This window comes from Pan paniscus, chromosome X (assembly GCF_029289425.2).
Source record: "Pan paniscus chromosome X, NHGRI_mPanPan1-v2.0_pri, whole genome shotgun sequence".
Lineage (NCBI taxonomy): Eukaryota > Metazoa > Chordata > Mammalia > Primates > Hominidae > Pan > Pan paniscus.
In genome coordinates, this window is record NC_073272.2 from 72039196 (window position 1) to 72056756 (window position 17561).

Here is a 17561-nt window from a genome sequence, read left to right on the forward strand (position 1 = left end):
ACAAAGCAAAATCCTAGTCAGCCTCTAACTGATTTCCCTGTCTCCCCTCCCTTCCTGAGCTTTCCATCAGAAATTCAGATCTGATCATGTCATTCCCTTGCTTAAAAACCATGGTCGGCTCCCCACTGACTGCAGGACTGAGTCCAAACTTGAAAGCAGGACATACAAAGGCCTTCACAGTCTGGCTCAGCTGACTTCTCCAGCCTTATCGCACACCACGACCTGGGCTACGGCCCCTAAACTGTAGCCACATTGACCTGAAGTGTCTCTCCCCACTCCTCTTTATCTGGTCAATTCTTCTGTTTCCTTTGAGCCCTTGCTAAATGTTGCCTCTCTACTGTGCCATTCCCAGCTCCCCCAGATGGAGTAAGTTCCTCCTCTGTGTTCCCACAGCTCACTGCCTCTTGATTCTATCACTTACACATTCTAGTGTAACTGTTTTTGTGCTTGTCTCCTCCACTGGGCAGTGTTCTCCTCAAGGGTGGGAACTGGGCCTTATTCTTTTCTTTGTCCCTAAGATTTGGTATGGGCCTGGCACATAGTAGGCGCTCCATACATCTTTGCTGAGTGAATGAATGACTGTGACATGTGGCCAGTCAGGCCTGGTCATTGTCAGCAGCTGGCATTACTTAACATGAGAGATGCATACAAAATGAAGGGCAGCCAGAGTAGCTGAAAAACAGGCGGCTCTAGTGACATCATGAAAAAAACAAACCAAAACTGGGGAAGGCTGAGACAACGCTTCCACTCACGCTTTAACAAATGACTCTCGCTTCTGAGCAGCCCCTTTTTGTCTGCTCTCCCATTCACTTTCCAAAACCCAGTCATTGAAATGATTCTAATTATTCATGGTCAGTGGCATATACAGGAAACACTTAGTTTACAAGCAATTAAAATACACTAAAATAGATTTATGTAGGTTGAACCTGATCCTGCTGGTAAGAAGGGAGTAAATGACATAGATCTTGGAGGGGTATTTGCTCTCCAAGGTTGCTCTTTGTCATTCTTTATCTACCTTACACTAGTTTGGTGCTAACATGGCAAGCATCCAGAGGTGTTTCTTAAGGCAAGGGTACTGTGAACATAGCGGGGAGCCTGTTCCACAGTTGTAGACTTGGTGCTTCCTGGCAGCCAGCTGTCCTGTAAATGTGTGAGTGCCACCTCTGCCCAGGCCCACATGGCACAGGGGAAAGGCTGGCTCAGCAGCAGGCAGCACGGAGTAGTAGGAAAGGTCCCCAGCACTGCGATCAGGGGCCTGGTTTCCACCAACACTTAATTCTTCAAGGCTCTGTCGCCACGTTGGTCAAATGGGGCATGAGTTCCCACCCCACCAACCTTAAAGGGTTGTCTATGAGGCTCACAGGAAGAAATTGTGTGAAAAGGTCTGAGGCTAGATAAATGAAGGGGGTTTCATTTTCATTACAAAAACTCTAACTTATGGCTGTTGGGCCCCTCCAAGGCTCTAGATGTGGCTAATGCTCACCAACAGATTAGCAAAGGCACACTTAGATTTGTCCCCTAATAGTTTATTTAAGAGTCCACACAAGGATGATTTATCACCTTGCCACACTCAAACCAACAGCATTTTAATGCCCCTCTAATGAAGAGAGCAGTCACAGCTAAACAAACACACCATTCAGCTGACAACAGACATGGGCGGCAAATGCCTAGCCCATGGAGTTCAGGAGTCCTCAAAGATTTTGTGCCATCCTTTCTCACAGCAGGCTCTGCTTCCTTGAGTTTGACTCTAGGGAGAAAAAGGCCTCCTTTTGCTGCTCCACGAAACTTAGAATAACATATAGCTAAGCCATTCAATGGGCCAGTGTGATTGGCACAAAATATAGAATGAACAAAATGAAATGGCGTATTTCAGCATAAGCTTTTGAGCTAAATTCAGAGCTACTGCAAAAAGGCCAAAAGGCTGGCACAAAAGCGGGGCAGGGAAGCAAAGGTCATGGAAAACCAGTCAACCAGGTCTGACCTTAAATTATTAAGGCCATGAGATACATTAATGGAAACTCGTTTCCTCTTTATCTGCAAAAGGATCCTGGGTTCCTTCACGCTCTGTCACACCTCCCTGCCTTTCCGTTCACCATTCCCTTTGCAGAGAATGCCCAGCCCTCCCTTCTCAGCCTAGACCATTCCTACTCAGCTTTCAAGACCCAGCTCAAATGTAACCTCTTTGAAGTCTTTGCTAACTCCCCAAAGTCAGAGTTCCTCATTCCCTCCCGTGTGTTTCCACAAGGCTTTTTTTTTTTTTTTTTTGAGACGGAGTCTCACTCTGTCGCCAGGCTGGAGTGCAGTGGCGCGATCTCAGCTCACTGCAACCTCTGACTCCCTGGCTCAAGCAATTCTTCTGCCTCAGCCTCCCGAGTAGCTGGGATTACAGGCACGCACCACCACACGCAGCTAATTTTTGTATTTTTAGTAGAGATGGGGTTTCACCATTTTGGCCAGGATGGTCTCGATCTCCTGACCTTGTGATCTGCCTGCCTCAGCCTCCCAAAGTGCTGGGATTACAGGCATAAGCCACCACGCCTGGCCATCCATAAGGCCTTTTACAGCCCTCTGGCCTACTCTGGCATCTTTGTTTACATGCTGTCCTTCCCCATTGGGCCGTGAGTGCAGCTCTTAGGAGCAAGAACTACATAGCATAAAGATGCTTTCTTAGCACAACGCAGGGCACAAAGACGGCCCTCACTCAAGGCTGGCTGAATAAATGAGCATTTGAGCAAACATGCAGTGAACTCACTTGTTGGGTCTGCACAGGACCCAGAGGAAAGGCTCATTAGGCAATGATTTGATATGTTACACATGCTTCTTCAACACTGGTTTATCTGATTCGTGACGACCTTGGTTCTGGCAAGCTGCAAGAAGTCTGCTGGCAGAGGCAGCCTGACAATGTACCAGTGAGGCAAGGTGTAGGGTGACCTCGTCCAGGCTCTCAGTTTGGTTCTCACAGCACGAAAACACGAGTTGGAAAAGTACTGCTCCCTGCCCCCACACCCCTCAACTCTCCTGTGCTTGCTTCTCAGGAAGTTGCCCAGCAGCACAGATAGCATCGTTTAGTACATTTGAAAACTGAAAATGCATCCACTACCAGAGACGAATGCCTAACGCATGGAGCCTGACCTGGCCAGGGCTCCCACAGAAGCTCTGGCTCAGCATCATAGCTTCTAGTTCTTTTTCCGGTTCTGCTAATGATGAACCCGATGACTTTGGACATATCAGCTCATTTCACATTCCCTATCATCATATAGGGAGAATAATGAAGATGTTGCATGGATTGAATCAATGAGAAGCTTGACTGAGATCCTGGTGGACAGGGGAAGCAGTGGTTGATGCTGGCAGAGCCTGAAGGGTTTTGTTGTTTTGGTTGTTTCTGTTGTTTGTTAAGTGCAAATCACTCTGCCTTAAGCCCAGGTGTGCAGTCCATGCAGCAGAAGGGCAGACAAGCAGGCAGGCAGGCACCTCCGAACTGGGCTGCAGCAGAGCCAGTGCAGGTGGCAGTGTACAGGACTGGATGGGACAGGATGGGATGCTCAGATGCAGGCTGGCCAACAGCTGGTCTCCTGCTCCCCAGTAGGGACCAGGAGCAACAAGCTCTAAAGGCTGTGCCTACTGGAGCAATTTAGTATTGAAATAAAATAAAACTCATGGCAAAGTCAATCTGACACATCTTTAATGATACACATAATGATTATTGTGCTGTACTGTAATTAGGCATAATGATAAGCAGCTCCAAAGAATGACTGTAATTACGATGACATTTACGCAGCTGAACCAAATATTTCTGAGGTCAGCTAGGATGGAGGTGGGGATTAGGGGTGGTTGGACAGGAGGCAGACCAAAAACTTGGTTGCAAGGCATTTCTTTGGTTCTCCTTGTCTCCCCACTCCACCGCAAGGTGACAGTCCCTCCACCCCTTATTGGGGAACAGAAAAAGGATCTGATGAGGAACCTGGGGCCTGAATGGCTAGCTCCTTTCTCCAGCCAGGGAGAGGCTATCCTGAAGCTCCTAGGGTTAGGGAATCTGGGATGTCCAGAGGGGCTTCAAGCTGATTAGTCCCCACTTTTCCATAAGGCCTGAAATTTTATCAAGTAGACTTAAACCTAACAAGTATATGCCTAATGTATGGGCCTTCTTTGGAGCCTGATTTGAACAAATCCATGTAAGGGATATTTTGGGGACAACTGGGTAAAATTTAACAGAGATTGGTATTAGCTGATGTATTAGGGTTCTCTAGAGAAACAACTACATGGTTTTTTGAGACGAAGTTTCATTCTGTCGCCCAGGCTGGAATGCAGTGGCACGATCTCGGTTCACTGCAACCTCCACCTCCCAGGTTCAAGCCATTCTCCTGCCTCAGCCTCCTGAGTAGCTGGGACTACAGGCATGCGGCACCACACCTGGCTAATTTTTGTATTTTTAGAAGAGATGGGGTTTCACCATGTTGGCCTGGCTGGTCTCGAATTCCTGACCTCATGATCCACCTGCCTTGGGCTCCCAAAGTGCTGGGATTACAGGCGTGAGCCACTGTGCCCGGCCAAAGGGGAGTTTATTAAGTATTAACTCACATGATCACAAGGTCCCACAATAGGCTGAGGAGCAAGGAGAGCCAGTCGGAGTTCCAAAACTGAAAAACCTGGAGTCTGATGTTCGAGGGCAGGAAGCATCCAGCATGAGAGAAAGATGTAGGCTGGGAGGCTAGGCCAGTCTCTCCTTTCACATTTTTCTGCCTGCTTATATTCTAGCTGCGCTGGCAGCTGATTAGATTGTGTCCACCCAGATTAAGGGTGGGTCTGCCTTTCCCAGCCCGCTGACTCAAATGTTAATCTCCTTTGGCAACACTCTCACAGACATGCCCAAGATCAATACTTTGTATGTTTCAATCCAATCAGGTTGACACTCAGTATTAGCCACCACAGATGATAAGGGATTATTAATTTTGTTGAGTTTGATAATGGTATTGTGTTTATGTTAAGAAAAGGTCCTTATCTGTTAGAGATACATACTAAAATATTTATCAGCTATGAAATGGTATGATACCTGGGATCAGCTTTAAAATTCTTCAGGAAAAAAATGGGGGATAGAATAAATAGGAATAGTAATATTGGCAATTGTTGAAGCTGGGTGATGGGTACATGGGGGTTCATTATACTCTTCTCTCTGCTTTATTTATGTTTGAAAGTTCCCGTAATGAAAAGTTAAAAAAGTAATATACCCTAGATTACTCTGGAAGTGAGTCATACGTTCGTGAAAATTAGTTTGAGCATGCTAACAACATCTAGTAGACTTGGACAGCTACCAGGAATGAGATTTTGGATGGGCAGAGCCAGGAAGGAGGGCAGGTGTATGTTGGAACATGAGCCACTTTTGGGAACTAGGAAGTCCTGGATGCGGTGGAGAAATATTTGTGAGGGATGGGGAATTTTGAATGGTCAGACAACGGTCTGAAAGTTCTAGGAGAGAAAGCAGGAAGTGAAAGAAGAGAGGAGACAGAGTGCAATAGGCACTCATGCTCATGTATTAGGTCTCTCGCTAAGCCTATAAGTTCCTGGAAGTTGGGTCCTGTATCTTAATCATCACTGTCTTCCCTAGAGCTCTCAGGACATTAGTTTATTGATTTTATTTCATTCATTCATTTATTTAAGAATACTTATTGAGTGCCTATGAATGCAGGCAATCCAAACATGTGTATGCAGTAGTCAAAGGAGATATAGCAGTGAACAAAACAAAGTCTCTGCCTTCAGGGAGCTCACATTTTAGTGGGAGGGGACAGATAGTAAATAAACAAGCATGTACATGTCAGATGGTGATAAGTGCTGCAGAGGAAAATAAAGTAGGGTAAGGGGTTGGGGAATGCTGGGTAATTAGTTGCTCAGGACCAAACTTGAATGGCACTTGGGCCCTTAGGAGCTTTTTCAGGTCCCCTCTGCCACCTGGCTTTTGGTCATGTTGGACTCTGTGCCGTTTGTTCCCTGGGTTTCACCAAGGGCTCCCGGGCCTTTCAGTCTATATATATATGCATACTTTAACCTAATCTTGACTTATTTCTCCCTTCCTACACCCAACTAATCCACATTCCTTTTTGGGAACATTCTCCAGGTACCACTTCCTCCAGGAAGTGTTCACAGGTCCTTCCTTCTTCCTACCTCCACACTATTCCCTGCTTGGGTCTTCTCTGCTTCCATAGCACTCTTGCATAATCTCTACTACAGCACTTTTCACTGTGGATTATAATTGTCTTCCCGACTAGACATTGAGCTCTTTCAGGATAGAGAGTATGTCTTTTTTATCTCTATATAGCACGGGGCCTAGAACACAGTAGGGATCCTGTACATGCTTGATAAATACATGAATGAATGGATGGATGAAAGAATGAACATGTTCTCTAGCAGAACATCAGAGACTTGGGAAGCATCCTCACCCTAAATCAAACACTGAGGAAGTAGAGTTGTTAGTATGTGCTTAGATGCCAAAAGGAGAAAGGAGATCTGTATCCTTGGATATGTTTTAAACTCTATGATGATGATCATGATAATTGACATTCAACATTTATTGCATAGACTTATGAGCACAACTGCCTGGGTTTTAATTTTAGCTGTACCATTTGCTAGCGGTATAATTTTGGGCAAGTTACATAATTTTTTTTGTACCTTAGTTTCCTCATCTGGAAAATGAGGATGATAATAATACTATGTATTAAATGAAATAAAGTTCTGCAAAGCACTTAGAATAGTACCTGTAATACAGTAAATACTGTATAAGGATTTGCTATTATTTATTACGATGAGTCAGCGACTGTGTTAAATCCTTTAGTTATTCATTCATGTATATTGAGAGCCTGCCAGTTCTAGGCCCTGGAGATTGAGTGCCTTCATGGAGCTTACATTTGACCTAACTCCACCCTCACACAATACAAGGGAGATACTATACATATCCCCAACATATAAAAAAGTGAGGCTTAAAGCTATTAAGTGACTTGTCCAAGGTCATAGAGCTCATAAGTTGAAAATTAGGATTCTAACTCTGGTCTGTGTGACTCCAAAAATCATTGCTTTAGACCAGGAGTTGACAAACTATGGCCCATGAGCCAAATCTGTCCCTCTGCCTTTTTTTTCCTTGAGATATAATTTACCCTTTTAGAGTGCATTGTTTAGTATATTCACAAGTAGCATATTTACAAAGTTGTGCAACCACTATCTAATTCCAGAACATTTTCATCACCCATGAAGGAAACCTCATATCCATTGAGCATTCACTTCTTGTTCCCCTATCCCCTGGCAACCAGTAATCTACTTTCTGTCTTTATGGATTTTCATATTCTGGACATTTCATACAAATGGAATAATAGAATATGTGGCCTTTTGTGTCTTTCTTTCACTTAGCATAATGTTTTCAAAGTTCATCCATATTGTAGTACGTATCAGTAATTTGTTCTTTTTATGGCTGAATTCCATTGTATAGATACACATTTTGTTTATCCATTTATCAGTTGATGGACATTTGGGTTGATTCCAAGTTTTTGGCTGTTATGAATAGTGCTGCTATGAAAATCTATGTACACATTCTTGTGTGAAGATATGTGGTTATATACCTAGGAATAGAATTTCTGGGTCATTTGGCAACTCTATTTAACTTTTTAGGGAACTGCCGTGCTGTTTTCCAAAGTGGCTGCACCATTTGATATTTCCACCAGCAATGTATGAGGGTTCCAATTTCTCTGCATTGTTGCCAACATTTGCTATTATCCATCTTTTTGATTATTGTCATCCTAGTAGGAGTGAAGTGATATTTCATAGTGGTTTGGGATTTGCATTTCCCTAATGACTAATGATGTCAGGCATTTCCTCATGTATTTATTGACCAGTTGTATATCTTCTTTGGAGAAATGTCTATGTGTATCCTTTGCCCATATTAAAACTGGGTTATTTTGCTCTTGTTATTTAGAGGTAGGGTTTCACTCTGTCACCAAGGCTGGAGTGCAGTGGTACAATCATAGCTCACTGCAGCCTCAAACTGCTGGGCTCAAGCAATCCTCCCCGCCTCAGCCTCCCAAGTAACTAAAACTACAGGTGCACACCAACATGCCCACCTAATTTTTTAAAAAAGTTTTTGTAGAGATGGGGGTCTTGCTATGTTGCCCAGGCTGGTCTTGAACTCCTGGGCTCAAGTGATCCTCCTGCCTTGGCCTCCCAAAGCACTGGGATTACAGGCATGAGCCACTGCACCTGGCCTGCTAGGTGAGTACTAAGGGTTTTAAAAATGTATTCTGAGCCTGGGTGCCACGTCTCATGCCTGCAATCCCAGCACTTTGGGAGGCTGAGGTGGGTGGATCACTTGAGGTCAGGAGTTCAAGACCAACCTGGGCAACATGGTGAAACCCCATCTCTACAAAAAATACAAAAATTAGCCGGGTGCGGTAGCACACGCCTGTAGTCCCAACTACTTAGGAGACTGAGGCAGGAGAATGGCTTGAGCCCGGGAGGCAGAGGTTGCAGTGAGCTGAGATCACGTCATTGCACTACAGCCTGGGTGATGGGAGTGAAACCCTGTCTCAAAAAAAAAAAATGTATTCTGGATACAAGTCCTTTATATATGATTTGCAAATATTTTGATTCACAAATTTTTTTCCCCATTCTGTGAGTTGTCTTTTACTTTCTTTTGTTTTCTTTTTCTTTTCTTTCTTTTTTTCTTTTTTTTTTTTTTTTTTGGAGACAGGGTCTCACTTTGTCACCTGGGCTGGAAGGCAGTGGTGTGATCACAGCTTGTTGCAGCCTTGACCTCCTGGGCTCAAACAGTTCCCATCCCACCCTCTCCACCTACTGCCTCCCAAGTAGCTGGACCACAGGCATGCACCACCACACCCAGCTAATTTTTAAATTTTTTGTAGAGACGGGGGTCCCATTAAGTTGCCCAGGTTGGTCTCAATTGAACTCCTGGGCTCAAGTGATCCTCCTGCCTTGGCCTCCCAAAGTGCTGGGATTATAGGCGTGAGCCACTGTGCCCAGCCTGTTGTGATTTCTTTATCTGGTTTTGGTATAAATGTAGAACTGGCTTCATAGTTGGGAAGTTTTATTTGTCAGGGTTCTCCAGAGAAAGAGAACAAATAGGATATCTCTCTCTCTCTCTCTCACTCTCTAGAAATATATGTAAAAATAAATATCTAGATGAATAAATGTATCATTTATCTACATAAAATAGATTTATTGTGAGGAACTGGCTCATGCACTTATGGAGGCTGAGAAGACTTTTGACCTGCCATCTGCAAACCGGAGTCCAAGGACAGCTGGTTGTATAGCTCTAGTCTGAGTCTGAGGGCTTGAGAACCAGGAGAAATGATGGTGTAAGTTCTAGTCCAAGTCCAAAGGCCTGAGAACCAGAGGGCTGATGGTGTAAATCTCAGTCCTAGGGCAGGAGAAAACTGAAATCTTAGCTCAAGCCGTCATTGAGAGACGGGAGGGGAGGATGGGGGAGGGAAGGGAAGGGAGGGAAGAGAAGGGAAGGGAGGAAGAGAGAGAGATAATTCTTCCTTCACCTTTTGTTCTATTCAGGCCCTCAACAGATTGGATGATGCCAACCCATACTAAGAGGGAAAATCTTCTTGATTTAGTCTACTAATCCAAATGGTAATCTCTTCTGGAAACACCCTCACACATACAACCAGAAATAATGTTTAACCAGGTATCTGAGCATTTCTGTGGCCCAATAAAGTTGACAAATAAAATCAACCATTATTGGTATCAATCAGTAGAATTGACTAGTGAAACCATATGTGCCTGGGGTTTTCTTTGTGGGAATTCAAAAAATTATTAATTCAATCTCTTTTACTTGGTTTAGGTCTATTCAGATACTCCATTCCATTTTTTCTTGTTAGTTTTGGTATTGTGTGTCTTTCTAGGAATATTTTCATTACATCTAGGTTATAAAATTTGTTGGCATACAGTTGCTCATAGTATTCCTTTATGCTCTTTTTTTTTTTTGAGACGAGGTCTCACCATGTTGCCCAGGCTAGTCTCGAACTCCTGGGCTCAAGCGATCCTCACGCCTTGGCCTCCCAAAGTTCTGGGATCACAGGCGTGAGACGCTGTGCCTGGCTCTTTATACTCCTTTTTATTTCTCTAAGGTGGGTAGTAATATCTCCACTGTCATTCCTGATTTTCATAATTTGAGACATTTTTTTCTTAAGTCTACCTAAAGTTTTGTAATTTTGCTGAGCTTTGCAAAGAACCAACTTTCGATTTCACCAAATTTCTCTATTGTTTTTCTATTCTTTATTTCAGTTCTTCTTGCTCTAATTTTTATTTTTAGTTTATTTAGTTTTTTGAGACAGAGTCTCGCTCTGTCGCCCAGAGCTGGAGTGCAGTGGCGCAATCTTGGATCACTGCAACCTCCATCTCCCAGGTTCAAGTGTTTCTCCTGCCTCAGCCTCCTGAGTAGCTGGGACTACAGGAGCATGCCACCATGTCTGGCTGATTTTTGTATTTTTAGCAGAGACAGGGTTTCACCATGTTGGCCAGGCTGGTCTTGAACTCCTGACTTCAGGTGATCCACCCGCCTTGGCCTCCCAAAGTGCTGGGATTACAGGTGTGAGCCACCATGCCCCACCTAATTTTTATTATTTCTTTTCCTCTGCTTGCTTTGGGTTTAGTTTGCTCTTCTCTATTTTCTTAAGATGAAAGATTAAGTTATTAATTTGTAGTCTTTCTTATTTTTAAGCAGACCTTTGCAGTTACAAATTTCCCTCTGAGTACTGCATTCATTGCACTCCATAAGTTTTGGCATGTTTTGTTTTTGTTTTCATTCATCTTGGAGTATTTTATAACTTTATTTGTGATTTCTTTTCTTTTAATTTTTTTTTCTTATTGGGAGGGGTGCACCATTTCTGGAGGTACTGCAATACCAGGTTGATGCATGGAGTGGAGGAAACTAGTCCTTATTCCATCTCCCTGCTCCAAAAATCCGTTTAATGTATTGTCCTCAGATAGAGGATGTATCAGATATTAAACTGATAAGGACAGATACTACGCTTGAACTTAGCCAAAAGGCTATGAAGCAACGTGATTTCTTCTTCAACCTATTTGTATTAGGAGTGTGCTGTTTAATTTCCACATATTTATGAATTACCCAAATCTCCTTCTTTTATTGATTTCTAATTTCATTCCTTTCCATCTAATTTAATTCCAAAGTACTTTGTATGATTTCAATCCTTTTAAATTTACTGAGACTTCTTTTGTGATTTAACTTATGTTCTGTCCTAGAAAATGTCCCACGTGCACTTGAAAAGAATGTATATTCTGCTCTAGTTGGTTTATCACGTTGTCCAAATCTATTTCCTTGTTGATCTTCTCTCTAGCTGTTCTATTTATTATTGAAAATGGGGTATTGACATCTCCAACTATTATTGTTAAATTTCTTATTTCTCTTTTTCACTTCTTTAGTTTTTGTTGCATATGTTTTGGTGCTCTGTTGTTAGGTGACATATATTTATAATTTTGTCTATTAGTATAGCCACACCAGCTCTCTTTTTGTTACCGTATGCATGCTATATCTTTTGCCATCCTTTTACTTCCAACCCACGTGTGCCTTTGAATTTAAAGTATTTCTTTTATGAACAACATATAGTTGAATTATGTTTTTAAAATCCATTTGACCAATCTGTAATTTTTAATTGGAATGTTTAATCATTTACATTTAATATAATTACTGATAAGGCATAGTCTATGTATGCCACATTGCTACTTGTTCTCCATGTCTTAGGCTTTTTTGTTGCTCGATTCCTCCATTACTGCATTCTTTTTTTATTAAATAGATATCTTCCACTGTACCGTTTTAATTTTCTTGTTAGTTTACATATATAAAAATGTATTATATACATGTATAAATATGTGTATATATATGTATGTGTGTGTATATATATGTATATGTATATTTTTTTTTTAGTGGTTGCCTGAGTATTATAATTAACATCTTAACTTTTAACAATACAGTCTGGATTAATATCAACTTAATTTCAATAGTATATGTTATGGTTTGGATATGGTTTGTTCATCCCCACCAAAACTCATTTAAAACTTGATCCACAATGTGGCAGTGTTGGGAGGTGGGCCTAGTTGGAGTTGTTTGGGTCATGAGAGAAGATTCCTCATGAATGGCTTGATGCCATTCTCATGGTAGTGAGTTCTCACTCTGGCAAAACTGGATTAGTTCTTGCAGAAATGGATTAGTTCCTGCAAGAGTGGGTTGTTATAAAGCCCCTCAGATTTTGCCTCTTTGCATGTGCCTTCCTACTCTTTGACCTTTTGCCGTGTTGTGACACAGGACAAAACCCCTTACCAGAGGCCAAGTTAAAGCCAGCACCGTGCTTCTTGAACTTCCTAGCTTCCAGAACCATGAGCTAAATAAACCTCTTATTTATAAATTACCCAGCCTGAGGCATTCTGTTATAGCAACACAAAATGGCCTAAGTACATAAATACTTTTTTCCCATATAGCTCCATTTTCATGCCTCTCCTTTGTGTTGTTATTGTCACACAAATTATATCTTCACACATTGTGCACTTATCAAAGTGGATTTATTGCTTTATGCAGTTGTGTTTTAAATCATATATAGAAGAAAAGAGTTCTAAAGAAAAATATATTTGTACTTTGATATTTACTTATGTAGTGACCCTTACTGGTGGTCTTTATTTCTTTATGTAGATTCAAGTTGCTGTCTAGTGTCCTTTCATTTCAGCCTGAAAGATTCCCTTCAGTATTTTTTTTTTTTTGAGATCAGTCTTGTCGCCAAGGCTGGAGTGCAATGGTGCAATATTGGATCATTGCAACCTCCACCTCCAAGGTTCAAGCAATTCTCCTGCCTGAGCCTCCCGAGTAGATGGGATTACAGGTACCCACCACCACGCCTGGCTAATTTTTGTATTTTTAGTAGAGACAGGGTTTCGCCATGTTGGCCAGGCTGGTTTTGAACTCCTGACCTCAGGTGATCCACCCGCCTTGGCCTCCCAAAGTGTTGTTTTTACAGGTGTGAGCCACTATGCCCGGCCACCATTTAGTTATTTTTAATATAATTTCTATTTATTGATATTTATTGATATTGGTGAGACATGTCATACATTCCTTTAAATTTTGGTACTTTAAATTAGACTTTAAATACCTAATTTAAAGTCTTTGTCTAGTAATTCCAATGTTTGGATGTCCTCAGTGACAGTTTATGTTGATTGATATTTTTTCCTATGTATTCACCATTTCTTGTTTCTTTGTATATCTTACAACTTTTGTTAAAAATTGAACGTTTAAAATTATATCATGCAGTAACTCTGGAAAACAAATTCTCCCTCTCCCCAGAGTTTTGTTGTTGTTGCTGCTGGTGTTTATTTGTTTAGTGGTGTTTTTTTTTTGGAGACGGAGTCTCACTCTGTCACCCAGGCTGGAGTGCAGTGGCGTGATCTCGGCTCATCACAACCTCCACTTTCTGGGTTCAAGCGATTCTCCTGCCTCAGCCTCCCAAGTAGCTAGGATTACAGGCATGCGCCATGACGCCCGGCTAATTTTCTTTTGTATTTTCAGTAGAGATGGGGTTTCGCCATGTTGGCTAGGCTGGTCTCAAACTCCTGACCTCAAGTGATCCACCTGCCTCGGCCTCTCAAAGTGCTGGGATTACAACCATGAGCCACCACACCTGGCCTGTTTAGTGGCTTTTCTAAATTAATTCTGCAAAGTCTGGATTCTTTGTCACGTGGGGTCACAGAAGTCTCTGCTTGGTTAGGTTAGTCGTCAGCTAACGATTGTACAGAGAATTGCTTAAATTCATGGAGCCAGTAAGTCTCCCAGTCTTTACCAAGATGCTCTGTGTGTATGTTGGGGGCAACTTTGCCTTAGCACTTCACTTGTACAGAGCTTGAAGTTCAGCCATAGGTGAGAACTTTGGCCTTTCTTAGGTGTTTTCTGAGCATGTGCACAGCCTTGGGAATGCCTATCATCCTGTGCATATGCATAGCCTTTTAGATTCTCAGGTATTTGTTGGAGGTTTTCTAAGCTCCATATGGACATCTCATTCCTCAGCATTTACTTTTAAGCTTTTTGGTTAGCTTAATGTTCACCACAACTGTTATCTATTACCATAGGCAGCTGTAAAGTTAATCATTTGTCTCTAATTATTTTTGACAAATACCCCAAGGAAAAAGTTTTTCACACTGAGCACACTCTTGAATCATGCCTAATAAAAAAAGCCTTGCAAGTGGGGTCTTTCAAGGAACCACTAGACAGGCCAAATATTAATTGTTCAGAAATGAGGCTTGGAAGGAGCTCCAACATTCTAGTCCATATTCTGTTCCCTCTGGTGGCTGCCAGGCTGCTGGTTTTCACCATGATTGTAGGCTGTTGTTGGTTTTCAAGGCTACCATTTCTACTTGTTTTTGTAAGTAAAGTTTTATTGGAACACAACCAATACTTATTCATTTACATACTGTCTATGGCTGCTTTTGTGTACAACAGCAGAATTGAGTAGTTGGGACAGAAATCATATGGTCTGAAAAGCGTAAAATATTTATGGCCCAGCCCTTTATTCTAAAAGTTTGCTACTCCTACTCTAGACCAGTGCTGTTTAGTAGAAATATAATGTGAGCCACATATATAATTAAAAATGTTCTGAGTAGCTACAATAAAAATAAAAAAAAACAAGTGAAATTATTTTTAAGAATGTTTTATTTAACCTAACATATTCAAAATATTATCAATTTGACATATAACCAATATAAAATTACTAATAAGATATTTCACATTTTCTTCTTACTAAGTCTTTAAAATCTGGTGTGTACTGAACATTTACAGCACATCTCAACTTGGACTAGCCACATTTCAAATGCTTACTAATCACTAGTGGCTACTGGTTACCATATTGGATAGCATAGCTCTAGATTCTTGGTGCCCAAAATGTGGTACCTGGTTTGGCAACATTATATCGTGCAGGGGCTTGCAAGAATGGCAAAATCTCAAGCTTCAGCCTGGAGGAACTGAATCAGAATTTGCATTTAACAAGCCCTAGGTAATTCATATGCATATTAAACTTTGAGAAGTAGAGCTCTATACCATTTTGCTATACTACCTGTCTTTGGGATAAAGACCCAGTATACAGAAGGCATTATTCTAATATAAAATATAACCCTCTGGTTGTCATTCTATCATAGATCTTGGTGGAATTGTTTGAAAATGAATTAACCAAGATGACAGTGTGCTAGGTGCTGTGCTAGGCACTGTGGGGTTTGTTGAGTTGAAGAGGACATGGTCTCTTCTTTCAGGGAACTCACAACTGCCCAAGGATGCCTGGAGAATAATACTCTGCATACGAAATCCAATCTTCTGCACTAAAATCCTCTAAACAACTTCTCCATCTCAAATGTAAATGTGGCAACCAGGCACTGGATTGCTCAAGCAGGCATTCAACTCAAGAGGTTCATGGGACAGAAACAAAACAGTTTCACTCCATTTGAAATTGGCTCACAGCAATGGTCTGAAGCAAACACTCAAGCTTTAGGATATGAACTCAATGGGTCATTCTGAAAGGGTAGCAACCCTGTGTTTGTATAATAGGAAAGTTATAACATTCATCATGCTCAGATTCAGGAACTGTGCACTCAAGTCAAGAGAAATCTGACAGTCTGATTTCCAGGTTCCAGTGACTTGGAATAGAAATTCCTATTTAAAGCAAAGAAAATAAGAAATGAGGAAGTGCCAGTCCTTGTTTCTCTGTGTAGGTGTTGACAAGCTATTAAATCATTAGGCTGTCCCTTGCCAGAAGCAACAGAATAAATCTTGGAAGTTGACAAATGGTCAGCAGCTCTGTGTGCGCCTGCACACTCAGAAGCACACACAAAGGGCACACTGTTTCCCTTGGTTTATCTCCTGGCTGTGTAAATATTTCATCTGACATTTGGATTGGATTCTGAGCTAGTTTCCCACCAAGCTGATGGTTTTTTAATCTGCTTTCATCAGCCTACAATAAACTGTCTAACCTGTCTGCACAGTGCAGTGTACTCTGCCCACTGGCAAACAGAACAAATGGAACCAGGAGATCCCGACATACTTTTCTCAGATGTCTGAAGACGAGGAATTGCACCCAAGCTCTGCCCAAGCCAGAAACACAAGCTATGAGGCACTTGCCTCATCCTGTTATACCAGCACCCATGAGCCCTTCCTAGACTAGACCAGTGCCACCAGGAGGTCACAACACATAACTTGGGCCTGCCATCCTATTAAGACAGATCTTTGGCTCAGCACAAATATGCCACTGCCAAAGATGAGGGTGGCTGTAATCTCATTCACTCTAGGTTGTATTCATGCTGGCTTCCTTTCAGTTTCAGATGAGTTCCCTCAGTTGTCCAAATGTAGGAAACGCTGTGATAACCCAAACCACAAATTACTGGCTCAGAAAGCTCCTATGCGGTAATAAAAATAAAGGAAGTACTGATACATGCTGCAACATGGATGACCCTTTAAAACATTCGGTTAAATGAAAGAAGCCAGTGATAAAAGACCACATATTGCAGGATTCCATTCATATGAAATGTTCAGAATAGCAAATCTATAGAGACAGAAAGTAGATTGGTTGTTTCCAGGGGGTCGGGGGAGAGGAGATTGATTGCTAGTGAGCATGGGATTTCTTTTAGGGGGGATAATAACATACCAGAATTAGGTGGTAGTAATGGTTGCATAACTTTGTGAATATGCTAAAACCCACTGAATTGCACTCTTTAAATGGGTGAATTTTGTGATATGAGAATTATATCTTGCTAAAGCTGTTTAAAAGCGATGGAGTTATTAGATGATTTTTCCCTCTCCCCCTAAAAAAGCTCCCATAGATCAATCTTCTCAGCCTTGCTATTTTGTATTCTACTTATAGGAGAAGGATGTAAAAGAAAAGCATACAAGCTGGTCCTAGGAAAGCTATAGGATCAGAAGGGTCTACCCAGTCTACTGCTACAGTCCTCTATCATTCATTCACTTATTCATTCATCGAAAGTCTGCTATGTACTAGGCACTGGGGATACAGCATTAAGAAACTCTGCCCTATTAGGAGCTTATGATAATGATGTTTCTAACATTGACCTTGAGATCCCCAGATTCATGAATTGCCTTCTGAATAATCAAAGATTAAAATGTATAATTGCATTAATTGTACAGTGCTATTTGTATTCTGGTTTTTTGAAATTGGGAATTCATGGATTTATGGAGATACACCTCTCTAAAAGTTTCTATACCTGAGGTATAAACTATATTGGATAATTTACACTAATAGTAAAGCAAAATATTTAAAGAACAAGGCAGGATACAAACTTACTCTTTCCCCAAGGAAGTTTCCCCAAGATGTTGTAAGCAAGAATTCTTGACAAAAATAGCCAAACCATGTACTTTGAGGTTTCGTTCTTCACAAAGAATTGCTTTTGTGAATCCACAGGCTTTATTAACAGGTAGTTTTGGCCGGGCACGGTGGCTCACGCCTGTAATCTCAGCACTTTGAGAGGCCGAGGCGGGCGGATCACGAGGTCAGGAGATCGAG

The 17561-nt window shown here is 41.7% G+C and overlaps 1 protein-coding gene and 1 non-coding gene across 9 annotated transcripts in view; both read right to left on the bottom strand.

Moving 5' to 3' along the window:
* The window catches only part of HDAC8 (histone deacetylase 8), a 245871-nt gene that overhangs the window by 36605 nt on the left and 191705 nt on the right, over positions 1-17561 (bottom strand). The gene's annotated exons all lie outside the window — the stretch shown is intronic.
* Positions 10874-11064, bottom strand: LOC112438637 (U2 spliceosomal RNA). The gene has a single exon (XR_003027034.1). It is a non-coding gene; the product is annotated as a U2 spliceosomal RNA (small nuclear RNA).